General features: G+C 38.4%; 1 protein-coding gene across 2 annotated transcripts in view; it reads left to right on the top strand.

Moving 5' to 3' along the window:
- Positions 1-5,048: 5,048 nt before the first annotated feature.
- SULF1 (sulfatase 1) overlaps positions 5,049-27,126 on the top strand; it is a 193,767-nt gene continuing 171,689 nt past the window's right edge. For both annotated transcript variants that reach the window (XM_030937961.1, XM_030937963.1), the window contains exon 1: positions 5,049-5,375. The gene's annotated coding sequence lies outside the window, so the exon portion shown is untranslated. The remainder of the gene's footprint in view (positions 5,376-27,126) is intronic.

The following is a 27,126-nucleotide window of genomic DNA, read 5'->3' as shown; positions in this document are numbered from 1 at the left end:
AGAAGAAATACTGAATATCTAAAGGTATTTTGTGCATCTAAATTCACACTGACTTCTCAAATTATATAGCACCTAGAAAACATAACTACTCCAGTTTAAGAGAGTCTTTGTCATTCTGAATATTGTTTCTAATAAAAGTACATGTTATTATTGAGAGAAAGCTATAAGAGCTAATGGATTAAATCTTGGGGTGTATTCCCAATTCCACCAATGACTCAGATGTTACCCTTATGTCTTCCTGGGCCTCACTTTGCTCCTCTGTAAAATAAAGAAATTTGATTTTGTCTATTATTCCTTCCAAACGCAAAATTCTACTGCATTTCTGAGACATGCATGATACTCATGGCTGCATTCAGTTTTCCACTTTCATTCATACTACTCACCTTAATCAGGGAATGTATTTATTACAAATGAAAGGTAATTATTTGACTCATTTAGGGTATATACATGTCAAATACCCTCAACCCTACCTCCAGGTATATCAAACAAAACCTCAAGTTCCTACTGCTGAAATTCACATTTTTCTCTTACTTGATATCTATATGTCTTATTATGTCTCATAAATTTTAATTATCTGATAAAATGAAGCCTGAAGCCCAATGCCCCAAACACTAATTTCCGCAAATACGGATTCAGAATAGGTTTCTAAAAATTTTACTATCCTATTTCTCACAATTCTATTGAATCTATTATCTTTCATTAAATTATTCTGTGTGTGGGTCACTGTTCTGTCCTATGTGATTTACTACCCAAACTTGCCCTCCTAAAATTATTTACAATGCAGCTACACAACCCTTTTCAGCATGCTTTAGGCTTGTACTTCCTGGAGGGAACTTCACTTCAGGGACAAAACTATTCATCTGCTATGAACACTACCACTAGCTCCAGTGCCACCTCCCATGGAGCTATGCAGTCACTGCAAACATGAGCAAGCCTGACGCTTGCTGCATCGCATGTGAATTCATTTAACAAGCAATCATTTCCCTTTTCTTTCTGAGAATGACTTGGTTCCATGTAAATAAAGGCCATAAAGTTTAGTTGGAAGAGAAGAAGAGAATATCGGAAGTTGTGTAGCCTGGAGTAATTTAGATATGCAGGATGTTCCAAGTTACAAGATTTATTGTGTATCTACAGACACTTTATGATACAAATGGCAATGAGTTAATAGTTACACATGCTTCTGGTGTCATGGAACTTTAGATGTCATTTGTCATTTATTTAAAGGACAAAACCGAAGGAAGTTAGGTAAGGTTTAGGAATCATCAAAAAAAAAAAAAATAGAATGTGTCAGTATAAGGAGTGTCACAGGTTCCTATATCCTATCAGATATAATATTGGTGATCAGAACTTTTTCTTTTCTATGTCTAATATTTAGACCACAGATGAGCTCAGAAGTCAACCTCAGAAACTATTTTAAGAATAAAACATTCCATCATTGCAATTGAGGGAATCTTATTTGCAATCATTATTTGCATGTTGGAAAAAATTGTGGTAGCAGAGGCGATACAAAAAGGAGAAATCTAATGCTACCATGTTGACTTACTTTGACCAAGATTAAACATGACCATCACAACTTCCTAAACTGTGGGCATCTTCCCAGTTCTTATAAGTAAGGACGGTTTACCTCAAAATAACACTGAATTAAAAGTGAGTTGTGTCCAAAGAGCTAAAGTCAGCACAAATTATAAAAGCCCATGGCTTACTGAGTTCTCACAATTTCAAGCATTTGCCTAAGGCCTTCCCCACTCACTTCTTCCGTACTCACACTAGCTGACTTCCGGGGGAATCCAGCAGCATCGCTGGCCCCCACTGGCACGGTGGCACAGAGCAGCCTGCAACCACTAAGATGCCGGGAGCCCCTGTCACCTTCCTCCCCAGCAAGTGTGTGGAGGGGCCAGCTCTCTCCGCCTCCCTGATCATTTGTTTACTGTGCTCAAGTTGGGATTCTTGGCCAACAGGCAGCTCAAGGGGGAAAGAACCACGGTGTCTTAAGTGCATTAAATCTTCATATTAGCCCCCTGGCTTGGTAAACCTTTATGTTGGCTTTGTTCTCTTTTTTTCAAGCATGACAAACAAGTGGTTTTTCTTTTTCACTTTAATGATTCTTTAAACAAAAAGGGGTAGTTTAGGGCTTTCTCCGAGGCTGATAGGTGTTTCTGTTTAATGAGGTTTTTATTATACTGTATTGGCTTCCCTGAAAAGAAATTACGAGCAGCAAACAGCTGATAATAGAACAAGACTGGAAGAAACAATAACGAAGAGGGGGAAAAAATTAGTGTGGCAGCAGATGCACGCGTTGTAGCTGGGGGATTAAATGCCACTTCCATTCTCCCTTGGCCACCATTGTGCAAGTAATAAAGTGAATGTGGGCACTTATGTGCCAGTTATGTGTGTGCAAAAGATATGGATATAGATATAGACTCAGCTAAACTACCATCTGTGGAGGAAGAAGGCTGGTGAGTTCAGTCTAGACAAAGATGAGTGAAGCTCAGAGTGCGGGGTTTACAAGGGCTGGTCGGTTACCATGGAAACTAATTGGAGCTAATAAGTAAAGGGACATTTTAACTGTGGGAACAGAATAGGAGGGGCTATTTTTCAATATCACCGTTACCTACAATTAATCTTTCATTTTAGGAGTGTCCTTACTTAATTCTTATGATGAAGCGCTTCACTCTGTGCACAACCTCACGCTGCTCAAGGTACTTGAAAATTCGGCATATCATCTTTTAGAATGTGCTGTGTTTTAGGTTTAGATCTTTCAAGACAGAATCAATTTCACTTTTTTTTTCTTAAAAAATAAACTGTTTGCAGATGGCAAGGAGAAAGGAAGGGAGGTAATGGAAAATTCTTAACTTCTAAAGTGACACTCCGCTGAGCACTAAAGCAGGCTACAGAGAGAAGGGGAGCCGGGACCTTATCCTGCAGCACCAGCTTCAGGTTTTTGTTTGAGTTGATTTTCCCTAACAAAAGCATTTCAGAACAACAAGGAAAAATGTGTTTCTGTGGGCTCACTCTTACAATACTTTCCAAAGGTAGCATTTACAGCTACTGCAGAAGCAAGTATTAAGATCACAGCAAACAGCCACATCTATTGCATCCTTGTATTTTTTATTTTAAAGCAAGTATTAAATCCTGTAAATAGCTGAAGTTATCAATAAAAGAGAAGCAGTGACTGAGTTTTAATGAAAAGATCTACAATTTAATAATAGAATAAAATGTCTGTGTTAAAAAGCACTTTAAACAATATGTAGGTCAGAACCAGGCCCATTTGGGAACCCCTCATAGATGGTGTGTTACAAGCACAGGGTTGATAAAGCTTCTTGATTCGACATCTGTACAGTTTCTTAGGTTTTACTTTTGTAACTCAATTTACAGTTTAAGAGAATGCGAACTACCTTAATAATGTCTCTGGGGTCTTCAAAATCTATGCAGTTGAGGTAATCCAGATTTCCAGACATGGGTCTGGTTGGATTAACCCCCTCCCACCAAAACAGGAAAAAAAAAAAATACCTTACAATAATTGGCACTCTTAAAAATTTTATGATGCCCAAGGGAAGTTAGAGCCCTGTTGTGCCACTTGCCATTGTTGAAAATGTTTGTGTTGATTATGGATCTGGACTTAGCTGATTAGGAGTAGTTTAGTGAATACACAATATATTGTGAAACAGACACCTCATAATCACTTCTGAGAAGCAATTGAGCAAATGAATCAGGACTCTAACTTCTGATTCTTTTTTTCCCCTCCTTCTTCTTTATAACCCAATTATAAGAAAAAATGCACTGCAGAAAAATTAGTTTTCTAATTTTGTACTTCAGAAAATTGCACCAGGAATAATTTTTAAGTATCTTAATATAATACCACACAGAAAAATTCTGGAAAAACACAAGCTAGTCAAGTCAATGTTGCCAGAAACTGAAATAATTCTTGTGATACTGGCACTCCACGTATTAGATAACTATTTATAGTCTAAATTTTAAGGCATTAGGCAAGTTTAAGTGTTTTTTTGTTTTGTTTTGTTTTTAAACAATCCCCCTTCCAGTTCAAAGAAATTCAAAAGATGCAATACTTAAAATGTTGGCTTCCCACAGACACTGTCAGGGAGTTGGTAGTATTTAGAATTCCTATTTTCTCTTTCAGTTTATCAAAATTCCTTAGATGTCTGATGGAATTTTTGAAATTGTGAGATTTGTGGCAATTAATTGATTTCCAGATATCTTCTTAAAGTACTGTAACAAGTATAGCCATTTTCTGTTTCAGACGGCTGTCAAAGTACTTCGTTTTATAAAACAGTTCAGAAAACCAAAAAAAAAAAAAAGCACATAAGAAGGAGATATTGAAATGACCAAAAATTGAAAACATTTCAAAGCAAAATTGTTAATGAGCTGTTTGAGCTATATGGGCATTATAAGTGCAATTAACTAGAAGCCAATAAAAATAATCAATGACAGAGTGCAGTCCTCTGGTACCAAAGTGCTTTTACAAAGAGATGTCTGTGAAAGCAGCAAGTGATTTAAAAAGCCACCTTTATCTATGGGAGCGTGTGCTATTTTACATGAGTAGAAACGAAAATGATTTTCATTGACTATTTCTGAAGTTCAGCCTGTGGCAAACAGTGAAGAGCTGTGTGTGGGAATAGAGAAGTTTCTGCTCTTAGCTGCACCCCCACCCCCTCCCTGCCAGGAATGTTGGAGGCAGCCACGATCTAATCAAAGGAAGGTAGGAGTTTAGATTTCAAAATGTAGATGTCACATTTCAGTGGAAACTACTCCTACATTAACCCTTTATCAGCAAGTCAAGATGAGTCTTTTATCTCCTATGGAAGGGAAAACCTCTTGCTGAGAAGATGGCCCTTCCATAGGATGGGCAGTAAAAAATTTTTAGGGTTTCTTTGCATCCCACTGAGGGTCTCCATCATCCCAGGGGGAGCACGAGGAGTTGTGAAAAGTAACGCGCAACTGGCCATCAGAATAATTCATTCCCTCCACCTTCTCTGTAGCACCTCCCACTTCTCCTCTTTTTATAGCAGTCCTTTCTCTCCGAAAATCTCAGGTTACTTGACTGGGAGCTCTCAGACCTCCAGTTTCAGCCCTGCCCTCAGCCTCCAATCCGTAAGAGACACCCAGCCCCAGCAATTGGATTGGGCAGCCCGTCTTGACACACCACTGTGCTGAGTGCTTGAGGACGTGTTTCAACAGATGGTTGGGGTTAGTGTGTGTCATCACATTCGAGTGGGGATTAAGAGAAGGAAGGCTGCCTTGCTGGAGCTGTGTGGTCTTCTCCAAGTGAGAGTCGCAGGCAATAGAACTACTTTGCTTTTGGAGGAAAAGGAGGAATTCATTTCCAGCAGACACAAGAAAAGCAGTTTTTTTTTCAGGTAAAGTAAAAGACATTGAATGCTTCTCTCCCCGTCTCTCTTTTAGCATAGTTTTGAATGGAATGCTAGCACGGCACACTTGTCAAAGACAGTTGTTGCTGTCCTATCAATGCTGCTATTGTACGGCTGACAGATGACAGTGAGCATAGCTTGACGCTTGGCTGTCTTTGTAGAACTAACACTCCTCATGCCTTGCTTTTGAAGGTGTAGCTAAGAAAATATCTTTGGGAGCCGCGTTTGTACCTTTTCATATGCCCGTTGTATACTCAAAACAGGAGCTATAACTTGCTTGTAGAGAGTAGATAAGGCTGAGAAAGGATTTATTTTAGCTTTCAAAATTAAAATTCACTTTCAAACTGTTGCATTTTACTGCTCAATTTATAAAGATTCTTTGAAGGGTCTATTACTGAGTTGCTGGCAGAGATGGAAATGCTTTCTTCACCGATTTGTGCAAGGTAGATTATGTCTGACTTATGACAGAGCAAAGGGTATTTTAAAATGCTTTTGGAGATTGACTCTAAAGTTTGGAAACTCCTTAAGAGAAGGGGCTACCCTCTGAACAGCCGCTAGGTCAGCTTTAAAACTAAAATGCTTAGAGCTGGAAGAAAAGCAGAGGAGGAAGAAGGAGGAAAATGCTCTTTAACATAGCCTTCTTGCAGCTGCAGGGAAAGCAGATGGAGGTAATTGATTTGCAGATCTGTTTGTGAAAGTTTTACAAGTCATGGAAAACTAAAGTAGCATCTCTGTAATGGATTATTAAGAGTCACTACATTTATAGGTTTTAGACCGGCTAAGTGAAGTGTTAATTAAACGTAAATAGATTTTCAGGTTTGGTTATAAACAGGCAAACAAAAGGGATTTAATTATAAACTAGTCATTGGAAATTAATAGTCATCTGGTGCCTGAGCAACATAAAATGAGTTGTCATCATATATGTGAGTAGCTGTAACGGCTCTACCAAAAGCACCCACCAAAATTGAATTGAACTATTTATAAATATAACAAGGAGGTGTATATGCTATGTTTAATTTGTGGTATTAAAAAAGGCCTTTCAATTCAGGCTCTATTTTCACAGGGATCAAAACATAAAATTTTCAATTTTCCAAATTTTCTAGCAAGATAGGTAAGCCAATGAGACTTCTGCTACCCTAATATACTTGCCCTCCGATAGCAACGTTCATATACCTGTGGTATGCAGAGATTTGGGCTCCTACTGGACTTTCACATTTGGCAGAGAAACCCAGCACTATCCTTACCCTTTGCAGGTGAGAGATTCTATGAATAATATTGTATACAAGCTGTTCTGAAATAAGAGCTGTTTAGTAGGTTGAATAACAGGATTTATGGCTAGTGCTTTGTGATTTTAGTATTCAATTGCATAAAGATGCCTGTAAAATTATGTTTCAAGTTGCATTATACGTACTTTTGCAACCAGGCAGTTAATTTTTTTAAATCCTTTTTTGAAAAAGTTAATACTAAAACAATATTTTAATATGATCTTTCACTTTTATTCAGAATGTTCTCCAGTTATACTCTCAAACTTCTCCTTCAATGAGAAATTATCCTCATAAATACCCAGACATTTATTCTAACTGAGTATTATCTGATTCCCAATATTACATAACCAAAATAGAACCAAGTTCATAAGCTGAAGTCTTTTGGAATTCCAGTCATTCCATTTTGACTTTACAATGGAAATGGGGTTTGAAAAAATAAAGACAGAAAGGCAAACTAATATCTTGTGTCATATCAGGATTAGAACTACATGGACGGCATATAGCATGCATGGTGCTAACTACCAATGCCGCGTTTCACTACTGCAGAGATATTTCACAAGAAAGGCAAGTTCCTCCTCACAGATCGGATTTTCCTCCCTGAGATGAGGCGTGATGGCTTCTAACAGAGGCAAGGTGCTGTTTAGCAACGGATACCCCACCAGCATACATCCCTAATGCTGCAGACCGATCACAGGGCTACCTGGACAGGACTGTGGCGATATGGGACAATTCCCCCGAAACAACAATTGTACACAGGATTAGGCAGGATGGAAACAAGAAAGGAAGTGTGGAGAGATAATAAATTCACACCTTGAAACGGTAGCCGAGTTTTTGTCCCCCAACAGGATAATGTGAAGTTACTTCGTGAACTGAAAGGGCTCGCTTAAAACACAGTGCCCACAGGGCAATCCCAGCTTCTTGTCAAAATCAAAATCTACTGTCCCAGATGGTAAACATGCAGAGACACATTTATGGTGACTTCTACATACGTCAGTTTGACATTTGGTTTCTTCCTGACAGCACTTGTGCTGGTAATACACATGAAGTTCCCATCAGCATTCCGCCAGCTGTGAAAGTGTTTGAGCACACGGGATATCCCTTTCAGAGAAGCAAAAAATAACGGAGGTCTAGGAGATCTGAAATGTGCACTCGGTGTACATTAAGATGACAGATCTTAGATGTGAAAAGTGATCTGAAAGCTTGATTTGTGAAAGTGACAAAATTCATTTTTATAGTGGTGTGCAATACCAAAATACATTAGTCTAGGTATTGACTGAATCCATGGTAGGTTATGAGTGGGAACCTCCATCAGGAAACTAGAAGGGTTCTACTCTGTTTTCCTTCTAAGAAAATGTAAGTGACTTCATGCAGATTGTTGTAGTCATTTCCATCATAATAGTAGAGACAAGTGGCAAGTGGGACATTTCCTATTTCCTTCCCTAATTATGTATCCATATTGGAAGGATAAGAGGTTAGGTTATTCTGTGTTTTATATTGAAAATTAGTTTATTCTTTAAAAATCCTAGGACCTGGCACAGTGGCTCACGCCTGTAATCCCAACATTTTAGGAGACCGAGTCTGGTGGATCACCTGAGATCAGGAGTTCAAGTCCAGCCTGGCCAACATGGAGAAACCCCATCTCTACTAAAAATGCAAAAATTAGCCAGACATGGTGGTGGGTACCTGTAATCCCAGCTACTGGGGAATCTGAGGTAGGAGAATTGCTTGAACCCAAAGGCGGAGGTTGCAGTGAGCCGAGATCACGTCATTGCGCTCTAGCTGGGTGACAAGAATGAAACTCAGTCTCAAAAAAAAAAAAAAAAAAAAAATCCATAAAGCAAGATTTCTGATACTGAGCTGTATATACTATTGAGATTTCTCCAACCATCACCACATAGATGAGCCCAACCAAAGGGTAAGCTCAGGACATCTGTTCCTCCCCCCGCCCCGTGCAATATTTTTATGTGGAGAGCATGAAGTACATTTAAGGGGATTAAAATTTTTAAAACTGGACTCTAAATAGATGCTTACTTTTATCATTATTGACTTTGGGGAGGAGAAGGCTCATGTATGAAATTAAGTCTATGATCATGTGGTAAATTCACCTTTTATTTAGATTAGATCCATGAAAATTTTTGAGAAGAGGTATCTTATTGGAAAAATTTTTCCTGAAATATATTTCCTATTTAAAACATTTTTGATCTATGTTAATATCCTGAGGAAGTGGGGAATTAGCCTGTTAGCCTTTTTTTTTTCCTCTCTCATATTTCCCTCTCCCCTGTAGCCAATCTGTCACCAAATTCTGTGAGTCCTTCCTTTAAAATGTCTCCCACATGTGGCCCACAGCTACCATCCCAGTGCAATGATGATCTCACATGTGGGTCATTGCAGCAGCCTCCTAAAAGGTCCACTTGCCTTCATTTCCCTCTTCTGTCTACCACTGCAGACTCAGTTTCCTAAAATGCCACTTTCATCAAAGCATTTCTAGTCTGAAAATTACCACGTGAACCCCTTACTACCCACAACATGAATTTCAGTCCTATTCTAATATTCTGGCCTTCTGTTATTTGGCCCAAACTTTCCAACCATTTCTCCCTACCAAATCCCCACAACCTCAGAAGTCTACCTTTCCTTCCAGCTAAAGCGGCCAGCACAGCATCTCCACTTGCTAGTCTTTTCTTTCAGCCCTAACCACTCTAGCCTTCTATCTTGTCTTTAAAATGAGAGTTTGTCATCATGTGCACTGTTCCTTCTAAGTCTGCATTCATAAGCCTATGTGTAAAATGCCCCACTCAGTTCATCCTTATCACCTCTATATATTCGTCCTTCAAAGTTTCAGCCTAAGTTCCGAACACCTCCTTCGAGAAGCTTCCCCAACCACTACCTCTTCCTGCAATGCTTTTCTTCCCTTCATGTTGACCATTGGTTATCCATGGATTGCATTTAAAGCCATTGCTTTATTTTTTATTCTGCTCTATAGCTTGCTTGTTTATTCCTTGACTTCTCAGGGAGGGTGACAGGGACTGGCCTGGTCCACTTTAATGACCCACAGAAGACCCTAAAAAGTGTGCTTACTAAACTCACCAGGACATTCAAACACTCAAGGCACTTTCCCTTCTAGAGTTACCCCACTTTGGAGCCATTCACTGGCTCCACTAGCTTCCTCCCCACCCAGGACAGGAAATGAAAAAAAAAAAAAAATGAAACTCAGTGGGTTTTATTTAGGGGAACCTTAGGGAAAATGGCCGTAAGGCAGAAAGTGAAATAATTGCCCCAGATTAAGCTTGACTATTATATGAAAAATACCCATCAAGTTCAGCTTTAATTGTAGTAGAAATTAAGTGTATTGGCTGCTGCTCTATCGTAAAATCCCAAATATGGCTTTGGAGCAGAAGAGTATGGGCTCTGGGTTCAAACAGACCTGTGTTCTAATCCAGGGACCACCTCTCTAGCTGTGTGGCCTTGGACAGGGAACTGACCCATTCTGAGATTCAGCTCCTTCCTCTGTAAAATGCAGATAGGAGTACTTATCTTGGGAACATTGTAAAGAAAACACATAAATCAGCTAGTTCAGTGCATATCCAGTATTGTGTGTTCAATAAATGCAAGTGAGAGGGGGTTGATTGGTGCATACATAGATCCAGACCTAGGATGCAGGAATAACAATCATCCAACTGTGTCAGTCATTAATCCTATGTATTTATGATGTGCCTTCCTTTAGCATTTTCTTCTGCCCCCAAAGGCAGGGGAATAAGGAAAGGAGGGAGAGAGCAAGGGAGAGAAAGTGAGAGTAAGAGAGAGAGAGAGAAGGAGGGAAGTGCTCTTGGCATTTAGGGATTTGGAGCAACTGAGCTAATGGCTCTGTAGGGACAGTAGTGACAGTTAAATACACATTGAGGGAGGAATGAAGCATGAAGCCCTGAGTCCTGCACCAAGGACAATAAAGAGCAGGCCCTGGGCCACCGTGCTGTTGGGGAACAAAGGACCCTGTCTGTGGACCCCAGCAGGGATTTGGATTCACTAAGGGTCATGTGCTTCCCTTCTTTCCTCCTGGCTCACCAGCTGGAAAGAAATATTAATAAAAACTTGACAAAACACTGTAGAGAGTCAGATCAAGCTTCCAGAAGTAATTGATAAAGCAAGATACCATTTAGACTTCACCTCCAAGCCAAATTTAACAAAAAAACTGAAAGCAATCAGTCTGAGCCCCTTACCATTCCCAAACTCTGCACCCATCATCAAACATTGAACCTTCTATTTGTGCCTTTTCCCTGGAAGGGCAGCTGACTGCAAAATTCTCTAACAAGGCACTGAGTGCCACTTAGCAAATATGTCCTTAGATATTGGATATTCAGTTCTAGCTTTCTGATCATCTGGTCTGCACCTGCTCTCAGTCAGGAAGAGGAAAGAAACTGGAACTGCCAGGGATGATGGGCAAGGCAGTATTTCTGGAGATCCCTCCCTCTCCCTAGCAAACATAACTATCAAATTTTCAAAGAGAGGCATTAACAATTACGTTTGACACCATCTTCAGTTGTAGCCACTAAGCTGGTCCTCCTTTGCCCTCTAAATATGTCATCCATGTACTCCTGCACAATAGTGCATTAAACTTCTTAAATTTTAATTTAATTTAATTTTTTGAGACAATGTCTTACTCTCTCATCCAGGCTGGAGGGCAATTGCAAGATCATAGCTCACTGCAGCCTCCATCTTCTGGGCTCAAGTGATCCTCCTGCCTCAGCCTCGTGAGTAGCTAGGACTGCCGGCATGCACCACCATACCCAGCTATTTTTTATTTTTAATTTTTTAGAGACTGGGTCTCACTATGGTGCCCAGTCTGGTCTCAAACTCCTAGCCTCAAGTGATCCTCCCACCTCAGCCTCCCAAAGTGCTGGTATTACAGGTGTGAGCAACCATACCGGCCCTAAGCCACTTTTAATTAAAAAAAAAAAAAAAAAAAATGCAGGTCTTCCCTTTACCTTCAAAGGTAAAATTTTTCTTATGCTGTTTTGTTTTTGTTTTTGCTTACTACACAAGTGCAAACCTATAGGAAACTATGTCTACATTTTCTAAAATATGAATCTAAGGGACTTGGACATGCTAGTGTTTAACTGTTGTGGGTAAGATTAATACTAAATCTCTGTGCTGAATAAATGAGCAGACACACCGTGTTTCTCAATCAAAGGTTTTAATTGTAAAAGGTACACTCTCTCAAAATCAATCTAGAAATTTGGGTCACACTAATCAAATTCTAAAATAAAGTTAGAAGGCTGGTGATGAGAGTGGAGTTTGGAACTGTCAAGAGTCCACGTGGCTCTTGTTGAATATAAACTAAAAAAGATTCTAAAGCTGGATGGACAATCAATTCATGAGCAGGCCTAGACATTTTCATAAAACAGTATCCTTGTAAGATGGGGATTTGTCTTAATACATATCCAATCACATTATAAAATGGTAACAATTGAATTGTCTGTTCTTAAGCAACAAACTCTGATGCAGTTTCATCTACTGTCATGTAATTTTACTCTAGCTCTTCTTTGTTTTGCTCTTTTCTTTTGTTGGCATTGACCAAATCTTCAACTGAGCTACAAACTGCTGTAGCCAGATACTAGTTCTGTTGTTAGAATTAACAGAAACTCTGAACTAAGTTGGCCTGTATGGTGTTACAGGCAACATCTGCTATATTAATTTAAAGTAAAACTAAAGGTTACACAATTAAAAGATATTAGCTATACCAGAATTATGGTGGGAAAAGATTAATTGCATTCCAAAGTACATTTGTTGATAAGTTAATTTAGAAGTGTGCACCTGTAGATATTATCTTCAAACTCTATTACAAATATGCCTTTGCATCCCAATCACCTTTCTATCATATAACATGTGTTCTGAATAGACTTCCTGCCAATTTAAAGTTTCACCCTTAACCTTCACCTGCCAATAATCAATCTTCTCCTGAATAGAATGTCCCTGTAAACAGATGTGCCTTACCGTGCATCCAGAAATTCTTGAAACCAGCTTTTAACTTTCATCTTATAAAAAATGCATCCCAGAAAAGAGAGGCCCCCTACAAATCATGTTCTCCTTTTTTTCGTCTGAGAACTTTATGCTGGTAAAAGACAAGAACGTTTTCCAAATATAACAGATAAATAAAAGCATAGGACATGTAATATTTTTTACTTGGGATGCCTAGAGGCTTTACATGTGTTATCGTGTTCTTTTTCATATGTGATATTTAGATTTCATAAAGGAGATTTATGGTATGGACCCGATATCAAACAGATTAAATCTCTTTATTTTACTTTGACTCAGTTTCGTTCTCTGTAAAATGGAGTTATGCTTATCACAAAAGTTTGTTATAAAGATTAAATGAGATAATAAAATAAGATGCTTAACACAGAATATAGAACAGAGAAACTGCACAAACACAAAACACAAAAGCTGCATTTTTGTTCCCAGATGGCAAAAGAAAAGGCTTGAGCTGAGGTCTGGTGATAAAGTGAGTATGTCCTTTTCAAATAAAAATAGCACTTTTTGATCTAATGATCTGTATGACACAATTTGGAAATATCATGTAGAGGGCCACTTGGTAAAGAAGAGAAAGAGGAAGAGGGAGGGAAAGAGGATAGAGGCAAAGAATAGAAAAAAAGGAGAGGAAGAGGAGAGGAAGCATTGTGATCCTCTCTTGCCCCTGCTCTGTGCCTTACTATAATAAGCATTTCATGTCATAGCTAAGTCAGGCCAGATTCTAGAGCGTCCGAATACATCAGGTAGAGAGGTCGGACTTGGTAGCTAAACCGATGCCTAGGAAGTTCAAGCAGTAGGGTTTTAAAGAATGAGGAGAGATTAAGGAAAAATGAGAGTGACAGTGAGTGGGCAGAGACAGAGAGAGAAAGAGAGAGGGGGTAACAAGACAATTGATCCCCAAAGTCCAAATAAATTTTTTTTTAAGTGTTGTCTATTCCCATTGATGCAGTGAGAATAAGGAAAGGATGGATATAAGAAACATTGTGAAGAAATAAATAACAACAATACAACTTGGTGATTAGTCAAATAGAGGACAAGGGAGAGAAAAATACTGAGGTGTCAAGCCCAGGATACAGCGAAATGGTGGCTCAACCTAAAGCTACTGAAAGTGGAATTTCATTCGGCAACACCATATGTTTCCAAAGTGACAATGGTCATTATGGAACAAACGTTTATCTGTTATCTGTAAGCAGACTACACTCGATAGAACTTTACAATGCAGACATAGGTAAATATATGTGTATATCAATGTTTAATAATATATGTGCTGCCGAAGCAAACACTCAATGTTTAATAATATAATTTAAACAGATCTTATTTTCTGATCATTGGTGGGCATTACACAGAATACATAACTGTGATTTTTATAAGGCATACGCCACCTTAGATTAAAAAAAATTTTCTCAGATTAAGAAAATGGTTGGCCAAGTAACAATCTAGCATTTCTATAACTTAGGGGAAGTTACGGATATTCAAGTCAAAACACTCAACTACCTCTGCATAACATCTATAATTCTCTTCTTTTGACTAAGAGACTGCTAGTGGAGAGGAACATGAAATTTAAAAAGTCTAGAGGCAAGAAGAGGTGAAATATTTATGTTGCCTATGCTCACAAACCTTCATATTCTACCTTGGAGGAGGCTGATTGACATCCTTTCACAGAATGTACCATTGATTTATTTACAAATGAAATACACATTCCCTTATTCACTACAAAGACAAATCATCCTTAATTTTATGATTTGGGAAAGGTTTCTGCATTCCCCTGCTTTTCTTTCTATTCCCTCTTGTTTTATCCTTTTTTATTTTATTTTATTTGTTTCAACCACTTCCTCTTCAAAATAAGAGAGCCATTCTCTAGTCAAGTCTTCCTACTAAATCAATGGGCAGTTTTCAGGATTAAGTATAGGTTTCTTAGAAGTAGAAGATTGTGTTTGCCATTTCAAACTCTTGCCTTATATGTTAGAGGCTGCATGACTGAAAGAATACAGAGCTTGAGTCAGCAAAATCTGGAACTGAAATGTAGCCCTGTTACTGAAAATTTGTGGGAATAGCATTGACCGTGGAGACTTGACAGCATTTTGGTTCCTCAAAAGAGACTTGGTTCTCATTCAAGTTTTTAATGAAGACTTTGGCCTGTTCTATTTCACCCAACTGAGTTTTCTGAACCATATTCCCTAGTTCCCCTGGAAGAAACGCCAGCCTAAGTATCAGCACCTGTAATCTATTTCTCACTCATGGTTGCCAGACATGAGGGATTAATTGACATAAGCCAGTTTATATTTAGAAGCCATTAATGGCTAGCAACTGAATTGTTGAGACATCCAGTGCAACGAACCAGAGAGAAAAGAATAATACACAAATGCCATAGTTAGATCAATAAACATCATCTTCAGCAAGCACAAATGTTGGGCTTAGCTGCCAAACTTAAAACTAGGTCTCTTCATCTAGTACTCACTTAAGTCAGTGGACCAGGGTCCTGGTATAGAGGTTAGGGACTGAAACATGAGTTGATGTTTCCAAACTCCTTAATTTTGGATTGTCTAAGTTCAGATTTCAATTCAAGATTCTACTCCTACCTGTTACGCTTTTAGATCTGTCTTAGAAGTACAAAGACTTCTGGAATTGGAGAAATTTTGTCCTTCTAAGAAAAGAAAAATGAGTAAGTAGAGAAGTCAGAAAAAAAGAATACAATGAGTCAAAACATGCTCTGTCATAGAGAGTCACTTTACCTTTTTGACATGAAAATCAGGACAGAAAACAGAGGGAAAAATAAGCTATATGAAAAACTTCATGTACAGCAATTGTTATTCTCATTAGCCATTCTCCTACAAAAATAGCTGTCTATTCATCTAACGTTCTGGTAAACTACTACAGTAGTCTCAGAAGTAAAATTAGAGGTGTTCCTACAATTGCTTCTACCATTGTTATAACCCCTTTGGAAGCTTAGAATACTCCACTTAACTTCCTCATCTGTTTCAGGCAAATCATATTTCGTGTTGGGTAAATAATATTAAAATGTATATTTTATTATTTCCTTGGTAACTTTTCAAGTCTGAAAAAACAATTAAGCACACTATTAGCAATGAAATAAAATTTGCTGAAAATGACAACAGTGTTGGAGCTAGGAAAAAGAGGCAAGGTGGTACAGTGGAAGGACATTAGAAATCTGGATGCCAGAACTTGGCTACTATTAATAGTGTGATTTTGAGCAAATTAATTAACCCTTCAGGGGCATGCCATCATCTCTTTGCCTGCATTCTGCCATTCCCTTCACCTAAATGACATTATTCTCCTTTACTGGCAAACTCTGCTCTTCCTGTAAGACAGGCTTAAATAAATAAAGCATTCTCCTTTGTTGTCTGTTTTTTTGAGAAAGTGTCTCACTCTGTCACTCAGGCAGGGTGCAGTGGTGTGACCATGGCTCACTGCAGTGTTGACCTCCTGGGCTTAATTGATCCTCCCACCTCAGCCTCCCAAGTAGCTGGGACCTCAAGCACACACCAAGTCTGGCCAACTTTTTTCCTATTTTCTGTAGAGATGGGGTCTCCCTATGTTGCCCAACTGGTCTCAAACCCCTGGGCTAAAGCAATCCTCTTGCCTCAGCCTTCTAAAGTGCTGGGATTATAGGTGTGAGCCACTGCACCCAGCCTAAGCATTCTCCTTGAAACTAAAAAGAATGGTTGGAGGAAAAAGGAAGGACTTCAATCCAGTTTTGCATCACCTCATGCATCTAAAATAAGCTCTGTACCTTATCTCTTTCTTATCTCCACTCGTCTTACCTACTGCCATTAAGCTCATCTTATTTCTACACGGTCTCATCATATCATTCCACTACCCTAAAACACCTGTCTCCCAATTTTGTGCAGCATCCAGTCTAAATAAAGGACCAGCAATTAAGAACCTCCATTATCTTTTCCACTATAACCATTCCACTCCCCCTATACACTTTCTGCTCTTCCCTAAAGCGGTTCAACATGTCCTGAATTTACATCTTTACTTCTGCTACAAGGCACGTGCTCACACTGTTTTCTGGGCTAGGACTGCATCATGGTTCTGCATGTTCAAATTCCACCCATCCTTGAAAAGAAAGACTCAAGCCTCATTACCTCCATGGAACTTTCTTTTCCTAACTCTTCCAACCATCAATAATCTCTCTCTCATCTGTGCTCTCTTTCCACTTAAAATCTTGTCATATAATTTTAGCTCTTAATTATGTACAATTTTGCATTTATTCTTACTCTCATCATTTTTTTAAATTGCCTTCTCTCTCTTATATTTTGAGAAACAGTAAGACAAGTTGAATTTTGAGCCCCTGCATCTATCAAGCATAGCTTCAAGGTGGTAGAGCCAGTACATCCTAAAGGCCTTCATTACACATTCACAGTTAGAATGATCAAGGACTACTGGGATAGAACATTATATTTTAGTCATTGAAAATTTTAGGAAACTAATCAGCAGCACATTCACAACCACCCCGGGCATTCTTTTGACAATGTGGAAGGCACTATCTCGGGCACTGATTCTCTGGCTCAGATTTTTTGTTTCCATCTTCTGCCCACATCACTCTCCAGGGCTGCATTTGCGCCAGCTGGATTCCATCCAGAAACAGATTCAAATAGACAATAGGCCAACTAGAATTCCCATCTTCCTTGATTAGATGTGAAATTGTATAGCTGGGTGTCACTCACATGCCAGCCACTCAGGATTCTATGTTATCAATTAATTTCTCTTGAGAGCTGAACTGAAGAGATTGTGACAATTCTGTTTTCAAGGACCTGTAAAATTACAGCTAGAGCAGATTTTCATGGATAGTCCTAGATATATAGGCCTGTCCACTATCTGCCACATAGCATAAATTAAAACACCCTGTTAATTTCACAGTAAATCGTGTTGGTTTTTTTTTTTCTGCAGTGGGCATGGATTGGAAAAATTTTGTCTAGGAATGGTATTCTCATTTGTGGGACAATTAGCAACTGAGGTAAAAGATTTTAAATTACTTGGAAGAAAGAAGAAATTATTGCACACTGTCAAAAATACTGAATCTTATTTGCTGTTGTTGCTTCAGTAACTTAGAATTTGCAGTGGATTTTCCAGGAAAGGATATCATAGAAACACAGAATGTTGGAAGCATACCTCCAACAATCTAAGCAGAATCTAAGCAGAATGTTGGAGGCATACCTTAGAGATAATCTAAGCAGAATCTCTCATTTTACATCTGAGGAAACAGAGGACTGGGTTTGTTGGGAGACCTGCCTAAAATCACAAAACTCGTTTTTTTTTTTTGTTTGTTTGTTTTTTGGTTTTTTTTTTTTTTTTTTTTTTTTTTTTGAGACGGAGTCTCGTTCTGTCGCCCAGGCTGGAGTTCAGTGGCGCGATCTCAGCTCACTGCAAGCTCCCCCACCTCCCGGGTTCACGCTATTCTCCTGCCTCAACAAAACTCATTCTTACCAGGCAGAGTTCTAAACCCCAGCTTTATATTTTTAAAAAGTACGAGTCAGTAAATTCCACCCGGACGAAAATGAGTTCATGTGTCCACTTTACATCAGGACCCAGCAAGGAGAAGAGATGAGTCCAGCTCCCTTTTCGACCATGGACTTTCTTGCTGAGGGCTACCGTGAGTGATTAGGTAGTGTAAATGATGACTGGGACTGGAACAAATACAAGAAAAAGCTTTTTTTTTTTTTTTTTCAGACATACTCCTTATGGAAAATCTGTTCTAATGGAGATCACCAAGCACTGTTGCTATGGATGATCTGTGAAAATATGCAGCTTTATCGTAGAGAAACTTCCTTGTAAAAGCATTTTTTAACATATGTTTAAAGAATACACTATCCACTGTTGATGATGACAATATCAAGCATCACGACTTCAAAACAATTTTCACTTGCACTAAATCACTGGAACTTGTAATATTTGGGTAAGGAGAGCAGTATGTCATTTCTGTACACCAGAAAACTGAATCTGAGGGACAGCATGCCATTTGCCTGAGTCTAAACATCTGAGTGAGGTAATTAGCATTAGAACTCATGTCTTCTGGATCCCACTTCACTGCCCAATACTTCAAATGATTTCACATATACCATATTTTGTCAATATTAGGGACACCTATTGCATTAGAACCGTTGAACTGTCCCCTTAGTAATGTCACCTTACCGGGAAATAAACATTTGAATACCTCCTCAGGTACTGAAACTTTCCCAAGAGAAGTATGTGAGCAATATTCTTCATAGCTTAATAAATTACATGACTGTATATACAATTATGCATCTATATAATTTGCATTTGAAACTGATTTATTTGTAAAAGAAGTAGCAGTAGTCATTATTGTATTATAAATGTATTTCCTAGTCATAACTTCCATTTTTTGTTTTGTACTATAAGGAATAACAGTTTAATAACTCAAAATAAAAAGATTAATTTAGAATATCCTAAATATGGTTTTGACTTTTTAAAAAAGTTTTGTTTTTAAGACATGTTCTAGATTTTCTTTTTGATGTCGTAAATATCTCAAAAATCCATTATGATTTCCAGAGCAATGAAAGAAATAAGTCATAGGAAAAAGAGCATTTTCGTTCATATTTTTAAGTTATTGGTCATATTTCAATCCACTGGAAAATGTGATTGCAAATCTGGTTAGAATTACAAAAATTTCAGGCTTACCAGTATTACAACTTCTTATGAATGTGTGAATTCTGTTGAGAATGTGAAGATAAAGTGGCAGAATAATTATCTTTTTTTATAGCTAAACTTTATGATAGTGAATGCTGTTGAAAAAGGGATTCTATGAAAGTTATTTTTTGATCTATAAGAATATTTTGTTCATACTGTTTTCCTTTTCTTAAATTTTCAACTTTTATTTTAAGTTTAGGGATACATGAGCAGGATGTGCAGGCTTGTTACATAGGTAAATAGGTAAATGTGTGCCATGGTGGTTTGCTGCACAGTTCACCCCATCACCCAGGTGTTAAGCCAAGATTCCATCAGCCATTCTTCCTGATGCTTCTTCTCCTCGCAACCACCCACCCTACGACAGGACCCAGTGTGTGTTGCTCCCCGCCATCGTGTCCATGTGTTCTCATCATTCAGCTCCCACTTATAAGTGAGAACATGCAGTATTTGGTTTTCTCTTCCTGAGTTAGTTTGCTAAGGCTAATGGCCTCCAGCTCCATCCACGTCCCTGCAAAGGACATGGTCTCTTTCTTTTTTATGTTCATACTATTTTCAGCTAAGCCTATACATTAAACACTTCTATAAAACACTGCTTCCCTGTTTCCTATTCGTATCTCAGTTGTTGTTTATAATGAAAATAAAGTTTGCTATTTTCACTACTCAAAGAGAAGACCAGAAGAAATAAGGCTGAGCTCTTACTAAACTCTTAACAGCTGTATTCTTGATCTTCCCTCGAGTAGCAACTGCTCTTTAGTTTCTGTCACCTTGCCTCAAACATGTTCATCACCTCCACCAAAAAGACCACATAAAATGGCAAACTTTTGAAATGAGAAAGAGCACCAAGAAAAGATGTAAGTCCTCGCAGGAGGAATACAACTCAAAAAGGATGACATAGAGGATGAGGGCATCAGTCTCTTTTGCTCTCACCACTGAGAAAAATTTGGCACTATAACCGGCTTGTTATGCAAACAGATAAAGGGCTTTCTTCGTTTGCACTCTACTACCATTTGTAAATCCTCTGAAGTTTTAAGTAATTTGATTTTCCCTATAGTTTATGAAATACACAACCTTCAATTTTTGTGTAACAATTTACACTTTTCAACATGCTTTTAAACATTTCATTTGATTTTGACAACCTTATGGATCACACCACGTAACTAAGTACTTACTCCCATTTCAAAGAAATAGAAACAGAGACACATCTTAGGTGATACATGCTGAAATATTAATGTATAGTGGTATAAGATCATGATATGTGCAGTTTACTCTCAATAGTTCAAGGGAGGAATATATATATGTACATAATTATGTGTATAATATATTATACTTTATATATATATAAAATCTCTGTGTGTATATATAGAGAGAGAGGGGCAGGGGGAAGGAATGAAACTGATAAGGCAAGACATTGGGGCAAGTTGTTACCCATAAATGAATATGGGTAACTGGTATGTAAGTGTTCTTTCTACTAGTCTTCCAAATTTTCCATAAGTTTGAAATTATTTTCAAATACAAATTTTTAAAAATTAATTAAGGAAAGTTAAGTGATTTGCATAAACAGCTGATTAGAGGCAAAGTGAAGAACTAGGATCCAGGTCTCCTAACTGTAATCTATTTCTGTAAACTGAAAGTAATTTCCACTTAAATTATAGTCAGCCCTTCATATCCACAGTTCCACATCAATGGATTAAACCAACCTTGGATAGAAAAACTATTGAGGGGGAAAAATACAACAATAAAAAAATACAAATTTTAAAATACAGTATAACTATTATATTTACATAGCACTTACCTTGTTTGGGGTATTATAAGTAATCTAGAGAGGATTTAATGTATGTGGGAAGACGTGTACATATTGCAAATATCATGTCATTATATATCAGGGACTTGAGCATCCCTGATTTTGGCATCTGCAGTGGGGTTCTGGAATCAATTCTCCAAGGAGACTGAGGCAGACTGTATTTATAAATCACAGTCATACGTTTTGTCAGTCAGTCATCAATAATCAGTACCATAGCTCAGGAGAAACTCATAATGATTTATTAATAACCCTTACTTATACATCATACTACTCATTGCAAACTGTTTTCACTGACCTTATTTTAGTTATCTTTATAATGCTTCCAGTGAAGTGGACTGGACAGGTATTGTGGGACCCATTTTGCAGATGAAGAAAGAGGCTGTGAAAGTTACTTATACCATTAATGTTCACAGCTACTAAACAGCAGAGTTTAGAAGTATGCCAAAAGAGAATATTGGAAAGAGCACTGGTTCTAGAATTTAGGATTTAAATTCCAATATGCCTTCTTAGCATTCTAATGCTTTTTTATACTCCTACTGACCATACCTAAAACTTCTAGGGCTCACATTATATTTGGCGATAGAAAAGCAACGTTCTTGCCGGCAAGGTGGCTCACGCCTCACCTGTAAGTCCTGGCTAATCAAGAGACTGAGGCGGGAGGATCACGTGCACCCTGGAGTTCCAGGCTGCGATGAGCTATGATTGTGTCCACTGCAACAGAGCGAGACCCTGTCCCTAACAAAGCAAAAATCAAAAACATTCTCTTAAAGAACAAAACAAAATGACTGAGAAAGATGTCTGTTTTACTTACTAATGTTACATATAAAACAGTAACAGCTAAGATTTATTAAATACACACTTACCATGTACAAGTAAGTGCTGTACATACATTATCTAATTTAATTTATGCAACATCTCTATGACATAGAATTCTCTTGGTCCCAATCTTACAACCAAGGAAATAGGCTCTGAGAGTTTGACTGACTTGGCCAAGGTTACAGACTTGAAGGGACCAAGGTTGGATATGGACCCAGAAATCTGACTCCAGACTCCCTACCATTAACTGGTCCTATTCCACATTTTCCTTTTTTTCCTTTAAGCTCAGCTGACTTTTTAACAAATGTCTTTTCCTCATATTTAGTAATTTTTAAATTCTGAAATTAAGATCATCCTTTCTAGAAACATAGTTTATATGGAAAAACATTTGCATGAAAAAAATAGACCTTCCTTCTTATTTGCACCCTCTTGAAAGCAGGCACCACATCTTATCTGCACCAACAGCAGCTCCTGGCACACATGGAACACTCAATAAATGTTTGTTAAATGAATGAATAATGTTCAGAGTTCTCTATTAAAAAGTTTTTACATTATCTAAAATACTTAAAGACAAGACCTAAAAATTCAGTTGGCTCAATTCACCAAATCTCAACTTTATAGTAAAGCACACAGTTTCAGTGCCAGAAAAACAAATAAATGAAAGCAGAAAATAAATTTCACTTTCAAGAAATTTTTAATTCTGCCCTTGGAAAGTCGAATTGCTCTGTGGATGTTTGAACAAATGTGGCCTTTGACTATCTGGATAACCTTCTTTAGATTATAATCTATTGTCCGCATGACAAAAAGTCATGCCCAGGCTCACTAATATCTGCATTTCACGATTTTCCTTTTGCTATAACCAGATAGGATAAAAAAGGAGAAATAGTCAAGCAAGGACCATGGTCCCAGGACAGGAGGAGAACCACCTCCAGGATATACAGCTTGCTTTCTTCTTCTTCCTTCCTTCCTTCCTTCCTTCCTTCCTTCCTTCCTTCCTTCCTTCCTTCCTTTCTTTCTTTCTTTCTTTCTTTCTTTCTTTCTTTCTCTCTCCCCCTCCTCCTCCTCCTCCTTCTTCTTCTTCTTTCTCCTCCTCTTCCTTTTCCTCCTCCTCCTCCTTCTCTTCCTCCTCCTCCTCCTCCTCCTCCTCCTCCTCCTTCTTCTTCTTCTTCTTCTTCCTCTTCTTCTTCTTCTTCTTCTTCTTCTTTTTTCTTCCTCCTCCTCCCCCTCTTCCAGACAGGGGTCTCACTATGTTGCTTAGTCTGATCTGCAGCTCCAGAGCTCAAGCTATTGTTCTGCCTCAGCCTCCTGAGTATTTGGGACTACAGTTGCATGTCACAGCACCCGGCTACAGCCAGCTTTCCAAGGTGCCCCTCACAGTTGCCCTCTGAGCAATGACTCAGGAAGGGACCAGTTGGAGCGAAGATGGGAGCTCAAGAAAAGTGTCAGGATACACCTTGCCACCTCCTTCTTCTAACCCATGCTTCCAGCCCTTCCTTTTGTGATTTCTTCCCACTCCAAAATTTCCCATAATATTTATTTGCATACATTTTCCCCAAAATAAGAAAGACTAGGCATATTGAGAGGACCACATTCACCTACCTCCCTTCCCACTTTAGAATAACATCATTGTTCTATCCTGTGCATTCCAGTATAGCACACTGACATCTTAAGTGCAGAGCTTAACTTTATTGCAACATAAGGGAATTTCAGGGTAAAAACTGCATTCGCGAGGTCAATCACACATGGGGCTCAGGTTACTCACCCTGACATGGTTTAAAGCCTTATAGCAATTCCTTGTAGGTACTACCTGTTATCACTCCCTTGGCTGTCTGTCACCCTTGCCTCAGGCTCCAGCCTTAGCCTCAGCTTCTTCTTCTTAATGCACCTGCCAGCCCAAGACATGGGTCGTTTCCAGATTCTGCAGAACGAGGCTTTTTCCTGTCTAAGTCTCAGAACATCCTTATCAGCATCTCACACAGACTTCAATCTCTGCAGTCGGCTTGTGTCCAGGGTCCTAGTCCCCACCACTGCTTCCTCTTTATCCTCTCTATCCAATGCCTTCTCCTGTGCATTCCCACACTCCTGCCCTCTGGCATGTACAGTTTCCCATTTGTAATTTATGCTTCTACCTGCTTACAGGAAGAGGAAGTGACAAACCAGATTTGGCACATATCGAATTTCTTGGACCATGTTCATTTTTTTCTGTGTCTGGAATCCACTCTTTTCTAGCAAAAACTTTCTTAAGATTTCAAACACCAACCCCAACACTCTGAGTTTACGTGCTTGAATGACTGCCTGTCCCTGTGCTTGAATGACTGCCTGTCCCTGAGGCTGAAGTCACAACATTCAGGTTATTATTAATGATTGTCAATCACCATCTTTTTGGGTCCCTGATGTTTTGCCTTCATATAATTTAATATTTATATTTAAACACAGAAACTTAGGCAACTGTCAGAGTCACTCCTCAGCTAATGCTCCCTGGAAAAGGCATATGCTTCTTGCTCGCTCAAGGCAGATAATACTGAACAAGTGCTTCAGAATGTTCATGCTGTAAAAGATTCTCAGAAAAGGAAGGAGAAATTGAATGATACTGAGTCCTTACATATGCAGGACACGGCTATTTCCTTTCAGATTTTGTAATTCCTATACTGGTCATTCTAGTTCTAAGTAAAGAAACCAGGCTTAAAAAAAAAAAAATCACAAACCTGTAGAGCTAGGTTTTGGACCCAAATCAGTTTGTCTCCAAAAATTCATGCATTCTCTCAAAAGAATATAAATGCATTGTATATAAATGCTAAATAGTAAAACCCAGACATTAATTACATGGAGGCAGTTTACATTTTCCTGCAATTTACACCTTTTTTTTTTCCAGACTAATTAAATTTCCTACGCTGGTAAAGTGCTTCTTCCCACAGTTTACTAGAGTTTTTGGTAAAGAGCTAAAAGAAGGTTTGCTGTGAAGCTGGCGAGGAAGAGAAGACTGAGATTCCAATAAAAACTTGTTAACTGGCGTGCAACACCGTGCCTATTAAGAGTAGAACAACTCTCCTACAGAATACACAGCCGAGTCTATACATTGCTTGTTAAGTACTGGCCCAAGTGCTCATGCCTCAGACATGTCCCTTGGACCCATGCCCAAGCCAGCCCTGAGAGGGTTGGAACAACCCCCCGCCCCCGCGGAAAACACTGCTGGTTATTTAGAATCTAGGGCATCACAGTGAACATGCCTCAGTATTTTCATAAGGTATTACTACTGTTGTTGTTCTGAAAAAGCAAGGCATGTGCACATTTACTTAATATGTTCTTTCTTGATTTACACGTCATTGATTTTTAAATCACTTCCAGAAATTCTTAGTAAATGGGAAAAGAATTTCTCAAATAAATATGTTATCTTTTCCTCCAACAGAATGCCAGATCACTTCTTGAAAGCTCATTTCCAGATACTTCTTCAGTTCAAACTGATTTTCACAAACTTGAATCTGCACACCATAATTAGGAAGCTACTGTAGGCCAATTTATTCGGTTAATTTGCATCAGTCTAAATAATTTTTCCTGACAGATTACTTCCGTTCTAAGTACCAAGTACTTTTTAATCCTAGTCAGGTTATTGCTAAGGATAAATGATTTCACATTTCTCATAAAGATGCCTGTCATTAAGAATATTAACACAAATTCCTTCCCCTTGAATAGAAATGAGCTGTCATTTTAGCAATGTTGCTGTGTCAGCCTTTCTATTGTCAAACACAACAAATGATGGGAAAATCATTTACTCTTTAGAATTAGTCAAGTGAGGAATCCTTTGAAGTGGGGGTGCAGAGTTTCGCCTGAATTCTATAATCACGTAACAGCGAGTACTGTATGTATGTTGGTAAAATGTTGTGAAATTTAATGAGGACTATTTGTTGCCGTAAAACCTTCCAGACAGAATCTATCTCCGAAAAAGAATTCCCCACTCCTAAAATAGAGGTCTGATGAGCAACAGATGTGGTTTAAATGAACCCTTGTTCAACTGAACCAAGAATATATTGTGATCTGTATGAAGCACAATTCAGAAGTGAGGGGAGGTGGCTACAGCACAGCCTCAGTGTTGAGTTTGGTTGTGGGCTTTAAATATATTTATTTATTTCATAAATTTTCTCCCATAAGGCACAATGCAAATGAGCTTTTAATTAATACAATCTAATGGTCAGCGGATGGTCTTCATGCTGTTTATAAAACAATTTACATTTTTATTTTGTAGTCTAAGGACGTGTGTCGAAAAGCATTTCAATGAGTAGCCATAATCTTCAGAGTGATATATGTCCTGGCAATGATTTGTGAGTTCCACAACTCAGTTTCTCCACCCATAAAGAGAAGATTAGATCGTTGTTCAAGAATGACAACTATTTAATATTTGGAAATGACTAAATAATGAAGTGCCTGGATTCTATAGAAATGCCAAGGAGAAAAGAAGATTAATTTCAAACCGAAGTCTAGTGCAAACATGACCTTCCTATTGTAAATCTCATGAATAGGAAAGCTTTGTTTCTAGGGCTAAGACTTGGAAATATATTAATTTTAGGTTGTTTCTGATGGCAAAAAAAAAAAAAGGTTTTGTTTATTATAATCTCTTGCCTGTGCAGATGAGAAAAAATTCTTCCTACTACATTTTACTGAAATAATCCAGTTAGCAAAGATTTAAATGACAAGAATAGAAGGTTCATCTTTTTGTCCCTTTGCCTCTAGGCGGGACTATAGTTAAGCCATCTCAGGAAAGAGAACAGTGCTGTTGTTCCCAAAAATCTCCAGGTGAGAATGATAAAAATTAAAAAGAGCAAGAGAGAAAACTCAGGGGCCCTGAAATTAATAAAGGTCAGTTCCAGCTCACATCGTTTCAGTTAAAATTTATTTCTATTTGGAAATAGCCTAACAGCAAAACTGCAACGGATGGGCTGTTTGGCACTAGCTCTCAGTGAAAATTCCATTTAGTATTACTACTAATGTCTGCTCATTTTTTATTCGCCTCCTCTTCACCCTGTTGGTGAGGGAGGGAGTCCATCCTAGGGATCTGGGGATGACCAAACACATGGCACCCAACAGTGGACAGATGAGATCCACAGCAGCTTGGAGTCACATAAACTCACAGGCCAGGGAAGGAGGATAACACATACCACGCAGAGCA

Source organism: Rhinopithecus roxellana, chromosome 9 (assembly GCF_007565055.1).
Source record: "Rhinopithecus roxellana isolate Shanxi Qingling chromosome 9, ASM756505v1, whole genome shotgun sequence".
NCBI lineage: Eukaryota > Metazoa > Chordata > Mammalia > Primates > Cercopithecidae > Rhinopithecus > Rhinopithecus roxellana.
This window is presented reverse-complemented; position numbering and strand designations above follow the sequence as displayed.